The following is a 27,621-nucleotide window of genomic DNA, read 5'->3' as shown; positions in this document are numbered from 1 at the left end:
GGCAGAGCAGGAGTCCCCGGCTGGGACAGCAGAGCAGAAGTCCCCGGTTGGGACAGCTAGCAGGGCAAACCACTGTGACTGGACAGCACTGTGAGAAGCCTCATAGCAGACAGCACTGTGAGAAGCCTCATAGCAGACAGCACTGTGAGAAGCCTCAGAGCAGACAGCACTAAGTGTCAACTCAGGCTGAAGCACATGGAGTGGCAACTCCGGCTGAAGCACATGGAGTGGCAACTCCGGCTGAAGCGCATTGAGTGTCAATGTCTCTGGAGCAGACTGGAGGGGCAGCGCCCCTTCTGGAATGTAATGTAAAGGCAGCGCTGCCTCTGGAATGGACTGTAAGGGCAACGCCACCTCTGGATGAGACTGTAAGGGCAGCGCCCCCTCTGGAGCAAGCAAAGTCTCTGGATTGGCGGCTGGCACCTCAGAATTGGTGACAAAGGCTGGTACCTCAGAACTGGAGACAGAGGCTATCACTTTGGAAGTGAAGATAACGGGTTTATCTGGCCCAATGCTACCCACTTCACGCTGGCTGGCCTCCCATGGGTGTTTTCCTATGCCAGGGAAGTCTACCCAGTACCTTCTAGGATTCGTATAGTCACTCAGGCAAATGCAGTTAGAAAAGTACAACAGTACATTTATTGTCATATGAACAACACTAGAATATTATGTACACACAGTAAATAAATGCCAGGCAGGTTTACCACATCATCTGCCCCTTACCCCACTAGCTTAAGGAGTTACAGTCACCTGGCTGTCCAGACTTGACGACCTATGGAGCTCTCTCAGCTGCATATGTAGACTCTAGTAGAGAACAACAACTCAAAACAAGATCTTGAACCTATCATGATTAAAATCACAAGAATAAACAACAACCTCCCCCCCCTGGAGTGGCTCTTTATAGCTAGGGTCAAATTTCCATAGTGTTTTCCCCTCCCTAGGCAAACCCCTGTGTCTATTCTTCTTAACCATTGGTCAGTGTGGACTAGGGGGGTTTGGGGAGGGCAGTGAAGATGAGCTGTCCTTCCACAGAACCTCCCCTGTTAGATGGCCTGTCTGGAATAGTCTTCTGAGAACAATGGACACTAATTAGTTTAGCCCCGCCAGTATCTTACAACCTGATCCCTACCCATAACCCCTGTCTTCACTTTAAAGACAATGAATAACGACCTCACTGTCACCTTATCAATATACAATACACAATATACATATTTACACTGAGCTACAATGTTCCCTTAGCCACATGTAATTAGACAATGCAGTTGTAGTCTAGTGAGCTGGTGAACAAAACCAAGGGCTATAAAAAGTATTTGCTATAATCCACATTATGTGGGAAACGAGACACAGAACGGTTAGTGTTATCACACTCGTTTCGTCACATGGGAACTAGAGACAGAGGCTGGCACCTCGGAACTGGAGACAGAATTTGTAACTTTGGAGCTGGAGCAGAGGCTGGCACCTCAGAGCAGGAGACAGAGGCTGGCACCTCAGAGCAGGAGACAGAGGCTGGCACCTCAGAACTGGTGACAGAGGCTGGCACCTCGGAACTGGAGGCAGATGCTGGCACCTTAGAACTGGAGGCAGGAGCTGGCATCACAGGACAGGTGGCAACTGGGACTGGCACCACAGGTCAGATGGCAACTGGGACTGGCACCACAGGACAGACAGTAACTGGGACTGGCACCACAGGACTGGTGACCAGAACTGGCGGATTAGGCCCCATCCCAGTTAACAGATCAGGTTGTAATAGAGCAACAGGAGGGGAAGTACAGACAAATCCAGGGTCTGGAGAGGAGAACACTGAAGGCTGCTCCATAGGATGCTGTGGTCTGCGGAGTGAACAGTCTTGTAAGTAATGTTCACCACTGGCGCAGTAGAGGCACAGTTTGCCAATCCTTCTGTGCCATTGCTTCTCCTTGGTCAGATGGGGATGCAGGTAGCTTGCCCAGTTAGAATCCCTGATAGTAGAGACCACCGGCACTACCACAGATACAGCACCATTAATGTCAGAAAAAGTTCAGGGAGGATTTCCTGCGGTCTGCATGCTTTCTTTAGAGGTGTTTGTTGCTCTAGAATCAGTATTTGTGTTGAAACTGCTCAACACAGAAGCAGGAAGGGTTTTATGCAGTTCTTGGAGTAAAGTAGATACCTGTATGATTTGATAACGGAGCTGAATAATGTCCATCTGCAGCATTTGTAGTTGTGGATTAACTGACATGGTCTCAACAGCCAAACACAGAGTTCAAAATAAAAACACTAGGAATCCCAGGACTAAAGCAATGGGCAGACCTAGATTGTATGGCAGTTTATCATGTTATGATTCCTAGCAAATTCAGGAAGTGGCAACAGAAGCATAATAACTAAGTGTCTTTATTTAGGCAAAATATATGAAGAAGGATTGAGTTTGTGGAATATGCAGATTTCAGGTAGTAGAATAAACAGTTATACTCAAATACACAAATATGAACAGGTGTGATGAATGGCAGGAATAGTCCACAGAAGCAACGGGTTCCAAGCAAAGACAAATACAATTTAAATGCAGGAACAAGTGTATTGAATTACCCAATTGCCAGGAGGCATATGGCTTCAGGCTAAGGAGGCAGTGATCAGGATTCCAGATTGCCAGAGACACGAGGCAGTCCAGGGAAGCAGACAAACTAGAGTCCAGTGACATGACAGAGGTCAGGGCAACAAGAGTTCAAGTAGAATCCAGCAGCCAGGCAGACGTCAGGATCACCAGCAAACATGCATTATCCAGTAATCAGGCAGAGGTCAGGGCAAAAGGCAAACAAGCACAGTCCGGTAATCAGGCAAAGGGTTACAACGGGAGATCAAACAGCAGTAGAACAAAACTGGAACAGGTAGGTAACAAGCAGCAGCCAGGCATAAACGAGGAACTGCACAGAGCACATATTGAGGCAGGAATTTGAAGCTCGGAGACAGGTGCAGTTCTAATCAGGTAAGGAGATTAACTCATACAGGCATGGTGTAAAGTTCAGGGGCAGAACAACAGCACCTCTGGAGGATTTGAAATACTGCTGCCACATACAAAGTATAGACAGAGTCGTTACATATAGTACTTGTTTAACATTTAAAAATGTCACATAAGCTAAATCCAAGATTTGTTACAGGCCACCTGAAGGTGATGTGTGTATCATTTTTGGATAGTTTTTGCTTAAAGACACACAATTATCTCTGTTAAATACATGTTTCACTATGTCAGCTCACATTATTATATGATTACATGTAGGTAACTGTGAAACAGGGAGAACTTTTTTGTGACTGGATCCCTATTAAATAACTTTTTGTATAAATTTATTTAAAGCAAATAGCGCAGGGCGCTTATTTATATATAATTGCACATGCACTTATTTTTGATATTGTGTATATTGTGAGATAGGAAATCGTTATTTCTGAGACCAGGGTAGAAAATTTGTTTTTTCTGTTTTAACCTTTCAAAAGCAAATACGTTATTTCTGATGTATACCTGATACAATAAGTCTTTGTTTTGAAAGCCTTTTGCATATCTTGGTGCAAGGAAATGCATTCATGTCTAAGGTATATGTTTGATTTCTGATAAGCATTTGTAAGTCTGTTGTGTAGTCTAGAGGATATGTCCTCATTAAGGCTAATTAAGTCTATTCCATGTGAGTGAACAACACTTGAATGCACAACAGGGGGGGACGTTACCTGAATGCAGGTCCTGTTAGACAGACAGGTACTCTAAACAACGGACAGAACATCTGAAGGGGGGATGTGGAAATTAAATTGTGTTAAATGCAAAACTAGATTACATCCCGAGATCTGAGGGAATATTCTAGAAGGGTTGGAGACAGCTAGGTCCAAGGGACTGGCTTACCTCTGCTAGGAGTTATGTCAGAACAGAATAAAAGGTGAGCTGTTTGAGCATGTAATGTATCATGTTCCATCTGACCTGACCACTGATACCTTAAATCAGTGGAACTGTCCTTGTCAGGACACTTGAGCAATAAATATCACTCTGCTTCAAGACCCTGCTTGACAACTTCTTCAATATTGCTGTAATCCTGTGACCTGCCGATTAGACCCTAAAATCTAATCCGTTCTCCGGCTGTCTGAAGTTTGGACCCAAGCTTTTCCAGTACCACCGCTCTGCCTGCTACCCATGCAGCTCTGGTCAGTGTGACAGGCCAGGGAGGATCCATCCACAGTAACCCGGATCCATAGTAAGAAGTCCGGAATTACCAGCACAGGAGTAAACTAGCAGTGACAGTTACCCAGAAGGAACGTGGTTCTGAGCTCCATAAAGGAGCTCAGTGGTGGCAGCATTGTAAGCCCCTCCTATTGCAGCAAGAGGGCGCATTTGGGATAACGAAAGGGAATGGTGGCAAAGTAAGCCCAGCTGGTTCCCAGCAACAACAGACAGGGTGGCATAGGCGGTCCATCCTGTCACAGATTTCTGGTGGCAATCGGTGGAATAACCGCAGGCGGCTTTTCGTGAACCAATCAGGAGAGCCGAGTTATTCATGAGAGGAATAACTGCAGCCAGGAGAATGCACAGAATGTCTGATTACACCAACAGGTCCAGGGCGGATCTTGGGACTCTGTGCAGTGCCAAGGGCATTGACATCAGCCATTCGCCAAACAGGACGGAGATGAGAGAGGCGTTGATGGAATGGCACCGACAGCATGGTACCCCAGATGCCCGGACAGCAGAAATCGCTGCTCAACAGCCTGATGAGACCTCTACCCAGCAGACTTCACTCGCACAACCAGCCCCTCTATCCTATGATGAGCGCAGGGCTGCCGGGCTAAAGATCCAGCTGGCGGCCTTAGGGGACAACGCATCTGCAGCTGAGCGGGCACAGGTCATCGCAGCATGGCACCAATAGGGAAGGGCACCAGCCTTGCAGTCCAGGGGGAGGCGCCCCCTAGAGGAACTGGACTGTCATCTCTACCTTGCCCTAAATTTGAGGACTGTGTTGGGAATATTGATGAGCACCTGCAGGTATTTGAAAGTACCTGCAGGCTACACTCTATACCCAGAGAGGAATGGGTTAAGCATCTGTTGCCCATACTGCAAGGACGTGGGGTGCCCACAGAGGACTGTGAGGACTATGATATAGTGAAAAGGGCACTCCTTAAACGGTACACTATTACCCCAGAGACCTATCGTTTGAAGTTCCGGGACTTTACAAAGGACTTCCACGCCACTCATGAGGAGTTTGCCAACCTGTTGTGGTAATCAGCCAGGAAGTGGGTGCGCGGGGCAGGTGCCCAGACCATGGATGAAGTAATAGACTTGATGTTCCAAGAGCAGTTTCACCGATGGTGCGCACCGGAGGTGACAGAATGGGTACTGGACCGGAAGCCAGGCACCCTGGAAGCAGCCACACAGCTGGCGGATCAGTATGTGTCAGTGAGGCCACACTGGCAGAAGCGCAAGGTTAACAGCCAACCCCAAAGCACTGTACAATCAGGGGAACACCCGTCTTCTACTCACCCCCAAAAGCAAGTACCTAAGCCTTCGGGTACCCCTTGCCAGCCACTGCCCCTCCCTGTCCCTGGGAGTTATCAGAGATGATCAGAGCCAAGGCTGGAGAGAAAGTACTACCACTGCGGGAAAATCAATCATTTAAGGTTAGACTGTCCCACAGCCCCAACACCCCAGATTCGTGCCCCTAATCTGAGTCCTGGGGCCCAGCTAACTTGCTTAACTGGCGAAGGTGAGCCATAAGAGACTGTTTCTACCCCTGCCAGCCCAATGGAGTGTGGCGTTTCTGAAGGCGACTCATCGGAGAGAGTCTCCTGTGTTTCCAAAAGACCCCCCAAAAACATGTGGTGGAACCTGCAGCCGTTTGAAGTGGGACCCCTGCAGGGTTAAGGACTGAGAACTCAGGGGCCTCAATTACTGTTGTGAGTCCCCATCTTATTGATCCTGCTGCAGTATTGTAGGATCGCACTGCCAAAGTTACTGTGGCAGATGGACTGGAAAAAGAAGTGCATGTAGCAAGGGTATGTCTGGACTGGGGAGATGGCCAGGAGTTGCGAGATGTTGCCGTTATGGATGGCCTCCCAACTGATGTGATTTTGGGCAATGATGTTGGGGGTGGAATTGTGACTGCATTTCTCAACACTATTCCCGGAGCCAAGCTGCTAAGCTACAGTCTTCAGGATCTACACCTGCACAACCCAGCCCAGAGGGAAAGATCACTGCTGCTAGACAACAGTCATCACCTGCAATCAAAGCTTCAGCCAGCTCGGAGGAAAAGACCACATATGCTATTTCTTCAGGAAACAGCCAGCCCTTTGCCTCTGGGTAGACTATGTCCCCTAGCAATGCAGAGGCTGTTGTCTCTTGCCAACCTGAGCTTGTGGGGGTGCCCAGTGATGCTCCTGTCCCTAACAGTATGCTAGCTCCAGCGGTGAGTACAGCTGACCACAGTGGCCCCCCGTTGACTGACCCCACTTTAACTGACCCTAGTCTCCCCAACATAGACCCCCTGCAGCGTATCCTGACTTAGACAATAGTGAGGGCCGCAGGGAAGAGTTCAGGGCAGCGCAGTTCTCTGATCCCTCACTAGAAGGCATGAGCCGCCAGGCTGGCAGCAGCCTTCAAGCGAGGAAGGTAGAGAGTGTGACCTGGCATAAAGGGTTGTTGTACTGTGTAGCTAGGAAGTTAGATGGGGATAGACCAGTCCGGGAACAAGTTCAACTGGTGGTACCACGGGGCTTTTGTTTGCAACTAATGTCCATTGCCCAAGAAATCCCTATGGCAGGACACCAGAGCAGAGACCGAACACTGGAGCGCCTGAGACAGAACTGTTTCTGGCCTGGAATGTCGGATGACGCCCGGGCCTACTGTAAGTCCTGTGATGTGTGTCAGCGTCTAGGGCGCCCCAGTGTTCGTGCTCCCCTCAGGTCCTTGCTAATAATTGGGGAACCTTTTCAGTGAGTGGCTGTGGACATAGCAGGTCCCCTGCCTGTGCCCATATCTGACACCTACCCCTTGCCCTGTATTAACGCTTCTGTACATGAGTTGAGCAGAGTTCAGGGTTACCTAGAGGACATTTCCAATTCCATAATATTAATTGTTGGGGATTCAAATGAAACCCAACCCCCCTCACCACCCCCTCGGCCACCACACAAATGTGTATATATAAATACATGCCATCCAAAAGTATTAATCCTTTGCCTAGTTCTGGGTTTTGCATACGATTAACCTTTTCCAACAATGTACAGTTATGTAACAGTTCATGTCTCTGGTGATCCCATCAAATTATATAAACAAAGTACACTCTTTTGAAGTAATATATGTTTGAACAATTAGCTCAAGAAGACACCAAGGCTGTGGGGGATATCCCACAATCCAAAGAAAACACCATACACAATGTCTTAAAATATCATTGAAAAATTAAAAATTATTCAAAATTATTTTTAAAAAAATGAATATGTTGGCACAAAATTATTAGTTCATAAAAGTAGTTAGAATGTTGTTGTTTTTGAATATTCCTGTTAAAAACATTGTTATAAAAATAAAATTGTGTGTGTCTTTTGTAATTTAATTACAAGAATTGTGTTGAAGTTATTTTAGGCAATAATGGATGGATATTTAGAACATAATTTAATATTTAATTTACATTGTTCCCTTTGCACTACATCAATATTTATTTCATCATTTATTTATTTATGATGGTACCAGCAACTCTGAGGCGCTGGACAGAGAACACAGTCCCTGGCCCAATAGAGCTTACAGTTTAACAACACACACACACTTTGATTGATGAAGTCAAATGAAGTTGATGGAGGAAATAATAAACAAAAATGGGTTGAACACTAGCTTCACACAGCTAAGGCATACAAGCAGGAGATTAAAAAAACAAGGTAAGGTTGGCAGATTCTAATTGCATTTCACAACAACACCCCCCCTCCTCCAAAAGACAGTCCATTTGTAGTATAATCAGTAATATTAATAATTATTATTAATAATAATTATTATTAATAATCATTCAGGTCCCTTCAGCCCTGAATCATTAAGCAAGGTATATGCCACATGAGAAACCAAATTAACTTCTTCACAAAACCATCTTGCATTGAAGGGGTAGGTAAATGCTAAATATGAGTTTAGATTATAATAGTAAAAAAGCATTCATCAACTTTGAATGTCAAAGTAAACCCACACAAACATGGAAGAGAACATACAAAGTGAACACCCCCCTCTGAGTCTTAGGCCATTCATAGTAATAGATGTCAGCATGTACATAATAAAGTGAATGTGACCCGTGGGGCATCTTCCTTTCTTGAAAGTAAAATATTGTAATAAATTCTAAATGCACCTTGCCCTAAGAAAGTGCCATTTGAGGGGGAGATACATCTAAAATAGGAGGACAGATTTATCATTGTGGTAGAGCATGTAGTAGATCACGTTTGAATGACAGAGTAAAAATCAAGCTAATAAGTGTTTGTGTGTTACATAAAAAGAAACCATTACTTTATCTAAATACTATCCTAATTGTACACCTTGCCAATTTTCCAAAAAATCCTGGATTTGAGCACAGTTCCTGTTGTGTTCCATTCACTAATGATTCAGTCCCACAAGCTGCACACAGATGCTAAGGTCATGTTTGGTATTCAAACTCATGACGCCAGTTTTGTGAGACAGAAGTGCTAACCACTAAGGTACCTGTTCTGGAACAGTATTACAGACTCACTCACACACTCACATGAATCGGACTTACACCACCCGGACGGGAGCTTTTGTGGCTCAGTTGTTTATGATCGGGACTGCAATCTCTACACGTTGTTTGAAAGTTTTATGACATGCTGATTCGTCTCCTATGACCTGACTTACACCACCCGGACGGGAGCCTTGTGTCTCAGCTGTTTGTGATCGGGACTGCAATCTAGACACATCGTTTGAGAGTTATATGACATGCTGATTTGTCTCCAATGATCTGGTAAGAGTGTATTAACCACTTTTATTAGGATATATCGTTGAAATTGTTTGCCTGGATGTCTGTTTAAACATGCAATAAATCAAGCTACTTTTTATTGGTGTAATGCACCAGATGTGATTTTGTTTCCCTTACATATTAACTGAATAACGGATTTTTTGGAGACATCCATATGGTTGAATAGGGTGTTACTGAGGTGGACCTCCCCCTTCTATACTTGCATGTGAGTTTAAAGAATTTTATTATGTGGAGTTCAGATCCCATTTTCACTTATGGGTGTTGTCTATAATTATTGACACACGATATAGAGGTCTCCCTGGGGGTAAATTGGTGATTAGTTTAACCACTGACTCAACATTTTTTGTTTATTTCTGCATATTTACTCCATTAATCCACCGGAGGAAAAACATCAAGTATTACATCATCAGAGACGTTTTAATATGTACTATTAAGAGACATCTACTGGAAGAAATTCCTACACTCCAGTTATTAATGGAACATTTAAAAAGGAAGATTTACACTCTAGTTGTCGGAAATGTGGTTATTGTTTAATGCGCCTTTTGTACTTTATTGTTTTTAGTGATTCTGAATTGCAGTGGCAATTTATTGTGTATTTAGGCTGTCATTAAGTGAGGGAGCGCTATTTTTGGGAATCCTTAATTGTTTTTTTAGTTACTCAAAACAGAAAACTAGTTTGCACCCCTTGCATTGTAACATGGTTTTGTCCAGGATCCTGAAATAAGATACCTCTTCATTTAAGATCCTTAATGAATCAGGCCCAAGATCCGATCGCTAATGAAACAGGCCCTAAGCACACCCAGAAAAAGGAGATAAGAAGGAAAATTCACTGTGTAAGTTAAGAATTTCTTAAGTTAAGATGAAAATCCTACTTAACTGCACTTAAACTTAAACACTTAAGAAAAAAGGGATGGGAATGGGGATGGGAATGGGAGGGGTATGGACAAAGATCCATAATAAATTAAGAAGAGTAGGCATTATCTGCACTGAGTTAAGAAGAGTAGTTGTTACCTCCGTATCCATCGGATAATTAAGAAGAAATGCTGTGAGTTTTATCTTAACTTCTTGCTTAAACTTAAGGAAGCTCAGGGTCAGGTTTTATTTTAGCATGTATCCAAAGCAGCTAGAGCAGCAGCGCTAAATAACAACACTAAACTGTTCAAATAGCTTTGTTCGTTTAAAACACTCACAACTAAATATGCACCACATACATATTAATACACTTCTTTCTTGATAGAAATTGTGAAGGAGCTCCTATATCGAAGCTGATGTCGTGGTGGGCGGAGCTTAAGCCATGCATAATGGCCGCTAGCATTCCACTGCTGTTTACATGCACCAAACTTATGCGCAGATTAAGATATGAACTGACTGAAAGCCAGAGCATTCCAACCAAAGAAATTGTCTTACATGTGGCATTTGGCAGAGAGGTTCAAACAAAGGAACATGTGCTCAGTAAGAAACACAGAGCAGTGGGACATCATTACAGGCCTTGTTCAGATGTGTTGGTGTGGCAGAGGTCAACTGCTCCCACCTGAAGCAATGCATTATGGGTAAAGGTTTATAAGCCATTGAAACAGACAAATCAGTCTCTTTCGATCACACCATACACATACTTGGAAGCTGGGGACTTCCCTTACACCTGGAGCCCAGAGGATATAATAATTACCAGTAAGCTTCTGTCTGTAACTTTTATCTTCTTATATCTGTCTGTATAACTCTCCATGCTTGCATGTATTTCTATTAACTTTCTTTTGAATCCTTTACCTTATATGTATTCTGTCTGCAACTTATAATTACTTTGCTTGCACATATATGTAAAGTTTTCCATTTAACTCTCTGGATCTTTAAGTAACCTTTTCACATATACTTTCAGGAATGTTTGCTAATTACATTACAATGAATTCTCATCCCCCTCATCTCTTTCACCCTCTATGCTCTGATCACATGTACAATCTCCCTGTATCTCTCTCTCTCTCTTTCATTTAATCTTTTTTTATCTACCAGTTAAACATATATCTGTTTACCAAATATATACTTACTTACCTCCAACTTGTAATCTTATCCCCCATCTTTCAAGACCACATGGCATACACACATGCATTCTTAAAACACATTCTTTCTCTGCCTTGTTACATCTATACTCACAACACGATAGAGCAATACTGACCATGCACTCACTCATATACATTTCTGTCTTACAGTATATACACTAGTAAATATATATTGTTATAAGCGTTTTGTCGCTATCCAATAACGATTGTCGAATCTCGATTTCTGTTTCCAACGCACAAAGATTTATTCTCAAAAAGTAGCAGAATATATTCAAGCGAAATAATAATAAGTACAGCCGTTACTTATCGCAGGCGCTCTGGATCCAGTGAACAGTCATTCAGTCCTGAAGTCTGTGGACAAGATGTCTGAACACTAGATGAGGAGCTGCTGCTTATATACACACAGAGATACAGTAAACAATGCAGATGGTATAGCTTGCTTCTATTGGTCCAGGTTTCAGGAAGGCCCAGAGGGTTGTCGATCATTGGCTAGTTCAACCTAAAGAATCCAAAGGTGGGGGTCATCTCTCCAGGGGATATGCTCCGATCTTCCCGCCAAGATTCATAGTCTTAATAGTCCATAATTCCCTAACATTAATAACTTCCGTATGCACTTTGCGATCCCTTCGCAGAGTGAACTGGACAGTCGCAAATGTGAAGGGGATTAATATGATACCACACAAGACACGATTCCTTCAACCTGTACCATATGTTTTACTGATATGCATATAACTTATAATATTACACATAAACACTACTATATTTCGACATAAACAACTATGTGTTGCAACTACCATTAATGTGTACTATTTTACAAATGTGTGTGTTGGTGCGAATGTATGTAAAAGCGTAAATACTGTTGTTGCCATGTGTTGCGACTGCGTACGCCCTTCCACGCCGTAGCGTGCCATACGCATCTTTTCAGACAAAGACAACCAAGTTTGCTCGATTTTAATTGAAATGACTTTATCCAATTTGCTGACTTCGACAATATACACACACACATACCAGAATAGTATATTATATACTTACTTCTGACGTTGTAGCATTGTCTGTTTAATCTATAATGTATTATCTGTATTGTATCTATGCATTTATGTACTGTATGTTTGATTATCTTTGTAAAGTAAAAGACTTGTATCCTTATGCCTGTTTTGTATGTTTAGATAACTGGAATGAATAGGATGAATGGATGTTTATATAGATAATGCAGTATAGTGAGGTAAATGATAGATTGGTATTTATTTAGCGATTAACACATAATTGTGGGCTATTTGTGTAATATTTAGGCGAGATATATATATATATATATATATATATATATAGCCTTGTCAAACACAGGAATCGCGTAAGTCGCTTCTACGGAATTCTAGTTGGGATGCGCAAGCATGACAACTGGGATACCTTGTTTATGGTTGGCATGGTATTAGGCGAAAGCTCAAAAGGTTGAGTGACATAATGCCTCTAAAGTACATCCGAGATGTCACGGGTGCGTATTATTCTACGTGACTAAAATAGCGAAAAAGACGCAAATTGCATTATATCCCAATTAATGAGATTGGTTGTTAATAGATCAAAGGCATTGTATCATTATTATGGCGGATCCCAGGATCCTATAACAGTAATAATGTATTTGTATTAGAATAGTCACTGTATTAGGCGTGCTCCATATGTCCATGTTTTGTGTTGTATATTTATATCAAACATTAAACACTGTGTACTTTTTTTTAAAGCAACCTTTTTTGAATTACAACAACAATTCTAATAAATTGCAATGTAAAGTGGTTGATGTGTCTAACAGTTAGTTGCTGATATTTGTAAAAAAACGGCTAATAATACGCTAGTAATAATATCTAATATATATATGCCTAGTGGCGTGTGTGGAAAAAAAAAACTAAGCTGCAGCGCCACCTGCTGGGCAGAGTTATACACTGACCTATATATTTCTTTAAGGAGAAGTGACAGTTGGGAGTGGTTGGTGGTTGCCAGGGGGTGACAGTGGGGAGTTTTTAACACCTTAAGTAGCTTGATTTGACTAGAATGCATGAGTATCATGCACCGGTTAACTTGTGAAAGCATAACAGCTTAATTTGTTAAAATTATTGTCAATAATTATACTTTGATATATTATAGCCCTAAATCCTAGGTACATGCACAGTTTAAATATTTGGATATTGAAATGCATTCATGTATATTATAATAATAATAGGGCTTTAAATTGATTGTCATTTTTGTTTGTTTTCTGTGGATATTTGCTATGTCTTTGGAATCAAGTTATTTTGAACAGTTGCTTTTCTGTGTTGTAGCTGCACACAAATTTCAACATGCAATTTATCCATATTCCACAAAATGGATTAGGAATTGAACTCATGAACCCACTGAAGAAAAGTGGATTGTCTAACCACTAAGGTAGCGTACAAGAGGAAACAATATGTGCATGAAATAGACTAGAAGGAAAAGCTGAGTATCCACGTCTCTCATACCAATCAATTTTACTTTAATAATTTAAATGAATGTAACAATCAATCAATTAAATTATTATTATCAATTCTACAATGAAATATTAGATGCCTAAATCCTTGGTACATGCACAGTTTAAATATTTGGCTATGTAAATTCACAACACAACACATGCATTACTGCCAACATGAAGGTTTAAGGAAAAACAATAAAGAATTACACACACGCATTCTCTTGTTCTCCAACACGAAATATGTGTCATCTGTCATTTTGAATTGTAAATAGCCGTGAGTGCGGATGTAAATGGCTAATAATTCACAATCATAAATATGCATGATACTCTATAGACAGCAAACACCAAGACAAAAAGTACATATACTAGCTTACTCTTCTATAAGTAACACATTGGAGTAAATTCACTGAAACATGGGAATATACAAAGTCCACACAGATACAGGCATGATTCTGGATTCAAACTTATGACCCTGCTGTCGATAGTTCATTTGTCTAGCCAGTAAAGCATATTTCAGATTGAAACATCCATACAACACAACACAGGAAATATTGGCAAAATAAAGTATTAATGAGCATACTTAAATGAACAATTGCACACACTTTTTTAGTAACAGACATAAAGGATCATGTTTTGCTTTATAAAACGTAAAATAAGAAAGTCTATGCTAATGCATATCAGAATAATTCACAATCATAAATAAATGCAAACATTTTTTTAATCAGTACAAAAGGAAACAACAGATTTTCCGTTGCATAGACCCAGCATCAGATCTCGTCATCAGACACCACAGTGGGCCATACACCTGCATATAATTGTCTCATTAAAATCCACTATATAAGACTGCTTCATGCACACTTGAAGTTGGTTAGGATTATATAGTGTGTTTTTCTGGTGGGGCTTTTTATAGTTGTCTTTTATTTGTATTGAGAGTTATATGTTAGTTTACTCATTTATAGCACTTTAAATGTTTGTATTTGTAAGATATTTTATGTTACACAATAACAGTGGATCTCTATTTTCATATGTAATGTGCATTTTAATGTTTGTGTTGTTTGACTTATAAATTGTAACCCACATTTTTTATGGTTTTGTTGGGGGATGGTGAAGTGTTGTGAAGCTTTTCAATCAATATCTATTTGGATAATTCCTATGTGTTTTTGCACTTTTCCATGTTGCATGTTTATCCAACAGATCCCAGCACTCCTGAAACTGTGGAGGCAATTCACGTCAGGTTCAACACTGATTTGCAAGGTAAATTACACAGGTCTGCAACCAAAAAGCTGTTTTCATAATTTTATCTGATTCTTATGTTTTTTGGTGCGCTGAATTAAAAAATGACCACCGTTTTTTCCTGGGACGTCAGGTTTTTTCACAATCGAAATGTGCCTTGGTCAAACAGGTAGCTGGAAATCGCTAAATTTCAAATTCATCATACTTGGGGAAAAAAAACTGAACATGGAAAAACAAATTTATTTTCACTGCCAGTGCTCCCAAAAACATGAAAATACATGTTTATTGGTCCTGAAGGTGATCACTGCATTGTTGAGTGTGCTTGCTATGGCCTGGCCGGACATGTTCTTTCATGCATTAACTTGTTCTCTGATTCCTCCACAATCTTGTATTTCATTTCAGTCATCATCCTGCTATTGTCTGTGTGGTTCAAAATTAGTGCAATGCCTCCAAGAAGGTGTGTAAATTCACCTGACAGTTTCTGTTTCATATGTGGAGAGTTCATGGTGAAAAAGCAGCAGTTGAATATTACGGATTTTGTTAAGAAAGTTTATTTTGTTTATTTTAAATTAAAAATTGGTGACCAAGATAAAGTATTGTGTATGCTGCTGGGACAACAGGCTGGGTACACCAAATACCCTTGTTTTCTATGTTTATGGGACAGTAGAGACTGACAAAATCACTGGAAGCAAAATAATTGGCACCAAGAAGTCTAGTTGTTGGTGAAAAGAATGTTCTCAGAGATACATTGGTACCCCCCTGAGAAGGTTTTATTACCACCACTCCATATAAAATTAGGATTAATGAACCAATTTGTTAAGGCACTTCCCTAAGATAGCGAATGCTTCAAGTACTTGGGATCCAAGTTTCCAGGTTTAACGGAGGCAAAACTGAAAGAGGGGGTTTTTGTTGGCCCGGAAATTAGAAAACTCATATCTGACAAAGACTTCATCAGTTCAATGACTCCAACTCAAAAGGAAGCGTGGGTTGCCTTTACTGTGGTCATAAAAAACTTTTTGGGAAACCAAAAGGACCAAAATTACAAGGAAATGTTGGAAACAATGTTGAAAGCATCCCACAAGCTTGGTTGCTCCATGAGCTTAAAAGTCCATTTTCTCAACTCACACCTTGACTATTTTCCTGAAAATTTGGGAGCAGTGATTGAAGAGCAGGGAGAACGTTTCCATCAAGATATAAAAGAAATGGAAAGAAGGTATCAAGGGACATGGAGTGTTACAATGATGGCTGACTACTGCTGGATGTTGTACAGGGATTTTCCGGAAGCCACCTACAAGAGGAAAAGCTCAAAAAGAAGTTTAGAGTTTAAAAAAAGACGATTTCACAAGCAATCTACTTGAGTGTGGTGTTAATTTTGTTGTCACCTGTGTAAATGAGTTAATATTTTTCATGTAAATAAAATATTTGCGTTGAGATTTTTTTAAACAATGACCACCCGTTTGTTGGAAAACCTGACGTCCCAGGACAAAACGGCTGTCATTTTTGGATTCAGCGCACCAAAAAACGTAAGAATCAGTCAACGAAACCAAAACAGCTGTCCAAAATTTTTTTTGCAGACCTGTGTTATTTTCTAATATGGTTTATATCACCAGGGGCGGGCTGGACTGAGGGGCAGAGGGGCAGCGGGCACCCGGGCCACTCAGTCTAGCGGCTGTTCGGGCCGGCCGCCTCCCCTCGTCCCCCGCCGTGGATGCAGTAATTTATTTTTTTGTCACCGGCGGCCGCATCCGATGCGGCCGCGTCAGCGCACAGGCAGCCGCATCACGTGACACACGATGCGGCCGCCTGTGCGCCCCCAGGCGGATACCTCCCAGCCTGCGCCTGTATATCACACTTTGAAAATTTTCTGATATCCTAATAATACAATTGTTAAAGGGCTCACCGTGTATGTTTCCGTAACCTTACATCAACCTTAGAATTCTAAACATTTGCATGCAAATAAACACACGGAGACATGTATAAGTTATTAAAAAATTGCCTGAGCTTTTATTATAATTTGAACTTTAACTAAACCTATGGTGGCGGAGAAAGGGCACTGCGAAACAACTCTCAAGCTGAAAAACACTAAATCACAAGTGGACTGGCGCACACCGCCATACGTCCAGAACCACGGGGAACAAATCCCATCATAACTTGCGCTGAGTTGGCGTCAGAGTGGCTGCCCCTTTAAAACTCACGCTGCCCTCCCTCACCGAGTCGGACAGGGACCCTCCTCACCGAAGGGCCAAAAAGGGAGTTACTGGTGCCTCAAAGGGGGGCAGTGACCTACGACAACTACCTGTGCGCCCACAAATCAGCCACTGAACGCAGTGCCTTCCTACTGCAACATTAACCCAAAATACTCGCAACTAGGAGTGGGTGGGTGGGATCTCGTGCTGTGGAATGAGGCAGAACAGGAAGTACAGCCCTCTTCACCAATCAAGGTCCCTCCCACTGAAGCACACACTGGTCGGGCCACAACCTAAGTTAACCCCTTCAGGAAAGAGTTCAGCTTACTATAAACCCTGTCGCCCTTTAAGTACATTCGTCCTATGCAGCCTCACTTGTCATAAAGGGCTCACCGTGTATGTTCCCGTAACCTTACATCAACCTTAGAATTCTAAACATTTGCATGCAAATAAACACACGGAGACATGTATAAGTTATTAAAAAATTGCCTGAGCTTTTATTATAATTTGAACTTTAACTAAATCTATGGTGGCGAAGAAAGGGCACTGCGAAACAACTCTCAAGCTGAAAAAAACTAAATCACAAGTGGACTGGCGCACACCGCCATACGTCCACAACCACGGGGAACAAATCCCATCATAACTTGCGCTAAGTTGGCGTCAGAGTGACTGCCCCTTTAAAACTCACGCTGCCCTCCCTCACCGAGTCGGACAGGGACCCTCCTCACCGAAGGGCCAAAAAGGGAGTTACTGGTGCCTCAAAGGGGGGCAGTGACCTACGACAACTACCTGTGCGCCCACAAATCAGCCGCTGAACTCAGTGCCTTCCTACCCCGCTGCGCCCCACAGACGCCCGCCACCAACTAATCGAGACACACCGACACTCCCCCGCAAATCCTATCTATAAACAACACCATACCTTCTTCCGTTACATGTACGCCATCTCGTCTAAAAAGGTGAGGTGACTCTACCCCATGCACTACCAGGATATTTGGTGGGCCTTGCTGTTTAATAAGCCTCACCAACCATGGAATAAGATCGGGCCAGCCTAAGCCCATTCTGCCCAACCATCTTATTACGGTGCCCTCGTGATTCGGGATAACATGAGACCTGGGGTGGCCAGCCGCTCAGAAAACAAAGGAATGCCCAATGATCCACACCATCTTAGTTGGGACACCATCACCTGGAAGCAGAAAAACAGTATTAAAACCATGTCACCTTCATTTGGAAGACAGGCCAGGCTTAGCATAAAAGCACAAGAAGGATAGAATGATGGAAATAACCGGTCAACAGGGAGGGTCAGGGAAAAAAGACACACATGGGAAGCAGGCCACCCAGGCGAAGGTAAACAACACCCGGAAAAACCCCGGCAGCACACCACTAATCAGGACTTACGCCCAGGGAAACCCGGGTGAAAATCCCTTTGCGCCCCCGCTTCAAAGCGACGAGCGGAAAAGCCCAGGGTAGCCCACCAAATGGAGGGAGAAGATGGGGTGGGGGAGGGTACAGGGGGTGGTTTGGGTAACAAGAAGAGAATGAAAATAAGAAAAAGAAAAAACTGTAAGGCAAAACTCTGATTATCATGACAAAATCAAACATCAACATTGTCAATCCTGACGTAAGATTTATAAGCCGTGGATTTCCAGCGACCCAGGGCTTTTATGACCTCAGTAGAGGATCCAGCCAAGGCAGCAGATGTGGCCCCCCCAATCCTGAACGAATGAGTCCCGTACATAGTACTGTCAAGATTTATTGACTGCAGGGTCCTTTTCATAATGGCCGAGAATTGATATTTCGTCAGGGGCATGCCGTTATGGTGACATAAAAAACAAACGGGCCTGAGGTCTCATATTCATAAACCGTGACACCAAGCTAACCGGGCAGATGTTACTATTAGGTTGCTTAGTTAACTGCACCCATGCTCCCTTGCCACTCTGATCAATCTTAGAACTAATAATTTTACAGACAACAACCCCTTCGCATACGCTGACATGCTCTGCCCTCAGACCAGACTCTTGATGCTCCCTGGATCTGGCCACCAGTTCAGAAACCCGAAAAGATCCGAAAAAGGCCATGGAGAACGCAGCGCTAAATAAGAGCTTCTCATATTCATCGACCGTGACCACACCCAGAGACCCTATCAACTGGTCCAGAATATTGTTGGTGATTGGTAAGCGGGCGTCCACATGCGAGGGTCGAGCCCTAGCCCACCCCTTTGGGGCCTTGCTGATCATGAACCCCTTGGTGACATCCGTGTAACCTTGCAGCCTGGTCATGAAAGATATCCCCGCCAGAGTAGATGCCATGGAGGCTCTAGATTCCCCATTGGAATATCTCTCCCTCATGAATGCTAACATAGCGTCACGCTGACCTGCCTCAGATTGATCTATTTGCCCACTGAATAGTGACCACCGTCTCCATGCTGCCTGATATGGCCTCAGGGTGGGAGGGGCTACCGCTTGTTCCACGAGCTCCCTTATGCCGGCTTGATGATCTGCCAAACACAAGAGGGACACGGAATACCAACATTGTCCGCCTGGGGAGACAGACTACGGAACTTGCTCCACTGGCCCCGGGACAAAGCGTCAGCCAAACTATTTTGCCCCCCCGGAACGTGTCTAGACCTGAACGAAATATCGTACTGCAGGCAGCGCAAAACTAGATGACGCAGCAGAGATATTGCATAATGGAAGGAGGCACTTTGTTTATTGATCGACTGGACCACCCCCAAATTGACGCACCAAAAAACTATGTGCTTCCCCCGCAAAGCAGGCGCCCACAGTTCAACTGCCACGACAATCGGGAATAGCTCCAGGACCAACAAGTTCTTGGTAATTCCTACCCTATGCCACCCATTAGGCCAACTTTCCGTGCACCAATGACTGTCCAGGTAAGCGCCGAAGCCGGATGCTCCGGAAGCATCCGTAAACAGGTCGATATTAAAGTTTGTTACGGGTGGTGACGGCCATATTCGCGTCCCATTGAAATCCCTGAGGAAGGTGCGCCAAATCTGCAGATCTTCCCTGATCACCTTGGATAGACGCACTGTCGCGTGCGGCCTACTCCTACCCGCAGTGGCTCTCTGTAGCTTTCTACCGAAAACTCTACCCATGGGAATCACACGGCAGGCAAAGCTGAACCTACCTAACAGGGACTGAACCTGCCTAAGCGGACTGGAGCTGGAACCCAGCGCTTCTGCAATAGCCTCGCACATCTTGGACACCTTATCAGCTGGGAGCCTGCAGATCCCGGCCACCGTGTCGATCTCAATTCCAAGGAATGAGAGACACGTGGCTGGGCCCTCCGTTTTATACGCGGCAATGGGAATGCCTAGCACCCTAAAAAAGAGCCTCAGTGGAAAACAGCGTATCCCGGCAACATGTGGAATCAGGTGGCCCGATAACCAAGAAGTCGTCACAATAATGTGCGATCCACCTACACCCCGTTCCCGCCTGAATGCACCAATGCAAGAAGCCACTAAACTTCTCGAATAGTGCACAGGATATCGAACAACCCATGGGAAGACAGCGATCGATATAGTATCCACCACGATGCTGAAAAAACCCATGTATTGATACGACTCCGGGTGAAGGGGCAGTAACCTGAAAGCCGACTCAATATCAATTTTAGCTAACAGGGCACCCCTCCCGCATACCTGCACCAATGCTAGGGCCGACTCAAACGATTGGTAATTAACCGAACTTAGGGTGGCGTCTATAGCGTCATTCATGGATAGTCCAGCCGGGTACGACAAATGCTGTATAAGTCTGAATTTACCCGCTGCCTTTTTGGGGACAACCCCTATCGGGGACAAAATAAGATTTGGGATGGGAGGAAGTAGTAATGGGCCAATCATGCGTCCCAGACCAACCTCCTTCCCAATTTTTTCATCTAAAACCTCTGGGAGAGCAAACGCCGTCTTCAAATTGACCGGCGCTGCCGTAGAAATGCTGCCCTGAACTGGGAGTTTAAAGCCTAATTGAAAGCGGCGGGGTCTCTATCATGGAACCAAGCAAGCCATTTGTCCAACTCAGCCAAATTAATTGGCGATGGACCCTTGACTCGGCATAGCTGGGTTTGCGCTGCCACCCCTACCCCCACTTCCTCGGGCCTTTGCACAATCGGCGGCTGGATGCTGACCTCCGCATGACGTGCAATTGTGTTTGAATCTACAAGATGCTCCACGCTGTGGGGAGGGTCGCTTGCACCCTCCCCGGCCCTTGAAACCTCCTGTCCGTGTTACCCTCGGCCCCCCGGTTGCTCGATCTCATGAGCTCCAACCATGTGTCGATGTCCTTAGACCCCAGCGGGAGCTTCTCGTGCCCGCTCATCCGCCTGCGGAAGAGTTCGTCATAATCTCTCCAGATAAACGGGCTGTCCTTCACTACCCTCCCACTAATCAGGTGCATGTATCTCCACACCTCCTCCTGTTCGCCGGGCCTAGTCTCCAGGTAAATGGTAGCAAAAATAGAGAAGGCATTTGACCAGCTAGGGAACGATCGGTATCTGTCTTCACCCATGCCTGACCTCTTACATGCCGCTGCCAGCACCTTTTTGTCTTCCCCTGTCAGTGCGAACATGTCCACGTACTTCCCACGCCTGATTCTCTACCGTACACTAGGCCGAATACCATGGGTTATCGCTAGGGTTTCAACCTGCCCTAATTCGCTCCTAACCACCGACTGTTCTGCGCCTCCCGCCTGAGGTATCTGCCTGCTGCGCTTGCAATAACCTGATAAGTTTTCTGGGGCCTATCAACAGAATCTGAGGAACCACTGCTAGTGGAGAGAACTGGTGACCCCAAAATTTGTACTTTATGTGTGGTACCAGAAAAGGACTCACCATGGGGAGCAGGATTCCTGGCACCCGCAGACGCCTTTCCATCCTTAGCTGCCTCCGTCTGAGCCCCAGCTGCGCCCGGGATCGACTCCTCAAAGATCCCTGCCGACCTCTGGTCTCGTGACTCGGACCCATAACAACCTCCACCGGCAACCCTCGACTCCTTGGTCGTGACCGTAGACTCTGAAACAAAAAGAGGAGCAGTAAACTGAGACCTAGGCATGTAATCTAAGCGTCGCCGCGCCGATCCCAAATCTGGGCCGCCGTAATCTAAGCTCGATGACACAAGGGGACCCGGGCTATAGGAGCTTACCGATGCTACACGACGCTGGGGGGAATGTTATCGTAACGTGACCGATGGGGGGCTTCGGAAAAACCGCTTGGCCTGGACTGGTTGCGCCACGAGGGGGACCATTGGGACGCATTACCGCCGCTGAGATTATTGTAATCAACAACTAAATTATCTCAGCCCCGACAAAAATAATTGCTACTCCTGTCTGCGAACGCCGCCGTGCCATGTACGTCCCCTCATCTGAGGACTGGAGAACGTGACGGTGAAGGGGGGGGGCACACAGGTGCCTGGATCCTTTCCCCAAAATCACCCGCCTTCCCGCTAGCAAATATATGTGTCCCCGCTGGCACCCGTTCCCGCTGGTATCGCTGCCCAATCTCCACCCTCGGAGTGGCCTGTTTGGAAGTGCCCCTGACTGACGGGGGATCCCCCCCAAAATGTGCACCCCACACAAAGTCCCTACTGCTGTGGGGCAAAAAGGGGCTGGGTGGGAAATGGAGTTGGTGGGGGGGCCGGGGGGTATAGGGCTGAGTACCACCTCGGCGGACTGAAATGGGTGGGGTGATGGGGCACAGCCTAAAACCCACCATGTGTGACCCTACTGCACTCCCCTGAGGGTTGCTAGAAACCAGTGTGCCTGTGTCAATGCCTCTCCCACTCTCCCCAGCATCGCTCACCTGCTGAACATTAAAGACCTCATGAACCTGGCTGAGACTCACAGTCTCCTGAGAGGCCCCGCTGACACCCCCCTCCCCCCTCCTCTCTTCCTGCACTGGAGGGGACAGAAGCGTCCGGGCGCGACGGCGCTCTCGTTCTGCGCATGCGCGACCCGGCCGCTGGGTGAGGTACTGCTGCCCGACCCTGATGACCACTGCTGACTGCCGGGTGAAGCCCCGCCGAGGAGCGGACGGGGGTGAGATGACTGGCCGGAGAGAGGACAGCGCGAGAAGCCCGGGGTTAGAGGTGGCCGGGGAACCATGAGGGGAGATAAAATGGCGGCTGGACCTGGCGGGGGAGGGGGAACGGAGGCGTGCCGGAAGAGAGGTGAGGTGCCTGGGACGGGGCATAGTGAAATGGATGGAGAACTGGGGGAAAAGGACGGAATAAAAAGAAGGGGAAGGAGGAGGAGGTAGGAACCGATAACAGAGGGGGAGGAGAGGGTGGCAGGGGTGCTGGAAGGAAAAAAGAAATACAAGGGAGAATATAGAGAAAAGGTAGGATAGGGATAACAGGGAATAAACAACAGGGGATAAAACAGCAGAAATGAGACAGGAATAAAACCAAAAAACAGTCAAAGAAAAGTAAGGATACTTATCCGATTCACTGCAGCAGGCTCTCCCTCTGGATCTCGTGCTGTGGAATGAGGCAGAACAGGAAGTACAGCCCTCTTCACCAATCAAGGTCCCTCCCACTGAAGCACACACTGGTCGGGCCACAACCTATGTTAACCTCTTCAGGTAAGAGTTCAGCTTACTACAAACCCTGTCGCCCTTTAAGTACATTCGTCCTATGCAGCCTCACTTGTCATTGATGAAAGTAAAGGCCAGTTTCAAATATATGCACCAGATAGTTTGGACTTAATCAAATGTTTACCTTTGAAATCGTGCTGTAAGGGCTGCCTCTGCCCCTGCTGAGATTATCAGATGTGCCTTTTATAGTCATAGTACTTTGAAAAATAATGATGACGTTTGATTGTTAGTTTTGCTTAAAAGACACCAAACTAAAGGCTTTCATTGATGTACTACCAGGCCTTAGCTGGGACATGTCTGCCTCACCAGAAAAATATTCAGTAATCAAGGAGGTTTGACAAGATTCATTTCATGCATAAGGATCAAGACATGGAGGAGTTGTCTTTTACAGCATGTAAGTATCTAGTTAACAATGTTATTCCTTAAGTTATTGGGGGACCTGTGTTACAGTTAAGGCAACTAATAGTAGATTTTACTGCTGGAAAGTACAGGTGTGTACAAAGTACAGTCAATGAATATTTTTTATCAGAATGGCCTAAGGTTGGTTTTTTTTATTTTTTAAATAGAGAAAGTAGAAAGGCATTATGGGTTCCAGCATGACCTGCCTTGCAATACTTATAACCAATGCGATTAAACCAAATGCATGTGTTTATATTTTGGAATTTAAAAATGAGTTTGTATTTTCAGTTTGTTTTCATGTTGTGTTTCATTTTATTACTGTAATTGTGTTTATAAATAAATATTAATATTTTATTTTTGCAATAATCATTCTCCTATAACTCTTTGCTGCTTTAAATACCCTCTTCTCCTACACATCCTTGACTCCATTGTCCATCTAGACAGTTCTCTTCTGTGTCACTTCCTACCACTCTGCTCCTGTAGTGTACCCACCTCTGGCACATTCTCCCTTCCATTCTCACTCTACCACCTCTACGCTGAGGACACCCAAATTTACATTGCTTTCCCTGACCAATTTCTTTCAGCACTGTCTTTCTGCATTCGCCCAATGGATGTCACAACGATAGTTAAAGTCAACAACTGGCCTCCTAACTCACTCACTGTCAATAAAACCACTATACCCTCTATGTTGCCTAAAATTTAATTCCTCAGTAAGTTTGCCCAGGGAATGGACAGTATACCTGTAGGCAGGTATATCTCCAACGAGATAAAATTGTTGGCATAACTGTGGGTGCGCCGCTACATTTGGAGGCGATTTCACTGCAGGCACTCCATTGTCCAACTGCAGAGGCAATTGATTGATCTGCGGCAGCCTCAGCAGGATCTATGACAGGACATTGAGAAAAGTGATTTCTCTATTAATGGCGTAAAATACCGTATTTTTCGCTCCATAAGACGCACTTTTTCCCCCAAAAAAGTGGGGGAAAAAGTGTGTGCGTCTTATGGAGCGAATACTAAAAAAAAGCCTGGTACAAATCCTTAATACCTGGTTGCCGTGGGGACACTCCAACGTCCTGCTGCCGGGCGGATGTCTCCATTCTGCAGTGGTGTGTGCATGCTAGTGACGTGGTGCCGCTGAACGAGCGGTTGTGAAGTAAGGTGGAATGTGACTCAGCCTGTGTGGAAGCTTATCCCCAGTCCAATGAGCAATATGCTTGTATCCTCGGCTGTCACAGTCAGTTGCCTTTTGCGGAGAAGCGCCAAGAAGAGCTCTCCAATATTGAACAAAATAATTTCAACAGCTATGTACACAACCATCGCCAGCGTGCAGCTCCGGGTCACAAACCGAAAAACGCGTTTTCCGTTCTGTTCTAAAACGAGCGAGTTGAATACCCGCATACTAATACCTTCTGACCCGCCTCAGTATTCCTACCTATCTGCCTCTACACCAGAGCTGACATCGAAGCTGGTCCGTGTATTTACTACATTGGACTTTGAATTTACAGGAGATATCGGGAGCTGATCACCTCTCCATATTTGTAAGTGTACATACTTTCTTCCACCACTGTGAATTTACATACTCTGCACTGTCTGCTGAAACGGACAGTAATTAACATTGCACTCATTCATTGTGGAAGAAATTATTATATCCACTATTTGGATTTATCTCAGGATTTACAATTTAGGGTCTACAATGGGTGGAGGACTTTCTTACCCTTTTCTATGACCCAGATGTTTGCATCAGTCATTGATATAGTGGACTATTGTGAAATCACCTGTTATTGTATAAACTGCCTTGTTAAAATTGTGATTTTATGCCCCCACTGTATTTACTTTGTTGAACTCTTTTGAATTTGGTATACTGTTCTGGCCAGAACTACCTACTTTTACTGATTTGAATAAATATTCATAATATATTTCACAGCGCAGAGGTATTTTCCACTTATTCATTCAAACACATGGACCTCATAGCCATATTAGCAGTGCCATTTGGTTCAGAATATTTAAAATTTGAGATTTGGTTCAGAATATTTTTTTCCCTGTTTTCCTCCTCTAAAAACTAGGTGCGTCTTATGGTCAGGTGCGTCTTATAGAGCAAAAAATACGGTAGTGTAATCCAATTTTTTTATATTTTACCAAAGAACATGCCCTACCCCAAATTTTAATCTATCTCCAGATAACAAATGTAATCCCCCCTCCAATGCAACATGCTTTTGGGCCTATTTTTTTTTTAGTTTTATTTCGGGTTAACATTTCATTTAGTATCATGGAGGCCCAATCTCCAGACCGATAAGGCATGTTTGGGATTCAAACTCATGACCCCAGCACTGTAAGGCAGAAGTGCTAACCACTAAGGTAACATGGTGATGTTTACTTCCAGACATTTCTAATCTAACTGTTGCAGATGAGGTATACTGCAGTTTACAATCTAAATCCCTTAACAAAAACACACACAGACTGAGAGACTAACGGCAATTTTAAAAGCAGCCAATTAACCAAACTCCACACAGATAAGGCCATGTTGGGGAATCAAACTCATTTCACCAGTGCTGTGAAGCAAAAGTGCTAACCACTAAGCCACCGTGCTGCCAATAATAGATGGACATTTAGAACATACCTTATTTAATTTATATTGGTCCTTTTGCACTACATCATAATTTCTTTCATCATTCATTTATTTATGATGGCACCAGCAATTTTGAGGCACTGTACAGAGAACACAGTCCCTGGCCCAATAAAGCTTACAGTCTAGCAATCCCCAAACACATACACACACGCATTTTGATTGATGAAGTCAAATGGAGATCAGGGGGGAAAAAATCAGGGGGGAAAAAACCACGGTGAGAACATACAGGGCAAGATTCATTGAGAAAAGTTAGTCAATAAAAGTAGTAACTTGGTCAAAGCATGTTTGATTGCAGGTATATATTTATAATTGGGATAAGTGTTTGTGTGTTACATGAAAACAAATCATTACTTTTCTTTTATAGCTAAAAACTATCCTAATACTAGCCCTTGGCAAAAAAAACATTGGTCAGGACTCAAATTTTTAGCATATATTAATTTTAATATAAATATGCATGTTTAGTTATGCTAGCAAATTAGATGCATTTGCATCCACATGCGCTCAGTTCAACTCAAACACATTATATGATCTTTCATGTCAGTGATTTAAAAGCTGTGTTTATTTAACTGAGTAACACTTTAAAATCATTTGTCAAAGGTAATCTAATTATATAAATGCTAACGCAAATAATAAGGTAACAAGAATTTTATCATCATCAGCTATTTATATACCACCACTAATTCTGCAGTATTGTACAGAGAGCTCATATCAGTCCCTGCCCCATTGGGGCTTACAGTCTAAATTCCCTAACACACTCAGACTAGGGTCAATTTGTTAGCAGCCAATTAACCTACCAATATGTTTTTTGGAATGTGGGAGGAAACCCATGCAAACACAGGGAGAACATACAAACTCCTAACAGATAAGGACATGGGGCCTGATTCATTAAAGATCTTAAATGAAGAGGTATTTTATTTCAGTGTCCGGGACAAAACATTGTTACAATGCAAGGGGTGCAAAAAATGAGTGTTCTGTTTTGCACATAAGTTAAATACTGACTGTTTTTTCATGTAGCACACAAATACTTGATAGCTTATTTGTACACTGAAATTTAAAGTTGATATTTGTGTGCTACATGAAAAAACAGTCAGTATTAAGATGA

General features: G+C 43.9%; 1 long non-coding RNA gene across 1 annotated transcript; it reads right to left on the bottom strand.

Moving 5' to 3' along the window:
• Positions 1-17,795: 17,795 nt before the first annotated feature.
• Positions 17,796-23,375, bottom strand: LOC142099387 (uncharacterized). The gene is made up of 3 exons (XR_012678531.1): positions 23,337-23,375; positions 21,737-21,916; positions 17,796-18,077 (listed from the first exon to the last, which is right to left on the bottom strand). It is a non-coding gene; the product is annotated as an uncharacterized LOC142099387 (long non-coding RNA).
• Positions 23,376-27,621: the final 4,246 nt, after the last annotated feature.

This window comes from Mixophyes fleayi, chromosome 8 (assembly GCF_038048845.1).
Source record: "Mixophyes fleayi isolate aMixFle1 chromosome 8, aMixFle1.hap1, whole genome shotgun sequence".
NCBI classification, from domain to species: Eukaryota; Metazoa; Chordata; class Amphibia; order Anura; family Limnodynastidae; genus Mixophyes; species Mixophyes fleayi.
This window is presented reverse-complemented; position numbering and strand designations above follow the sequence as displayed.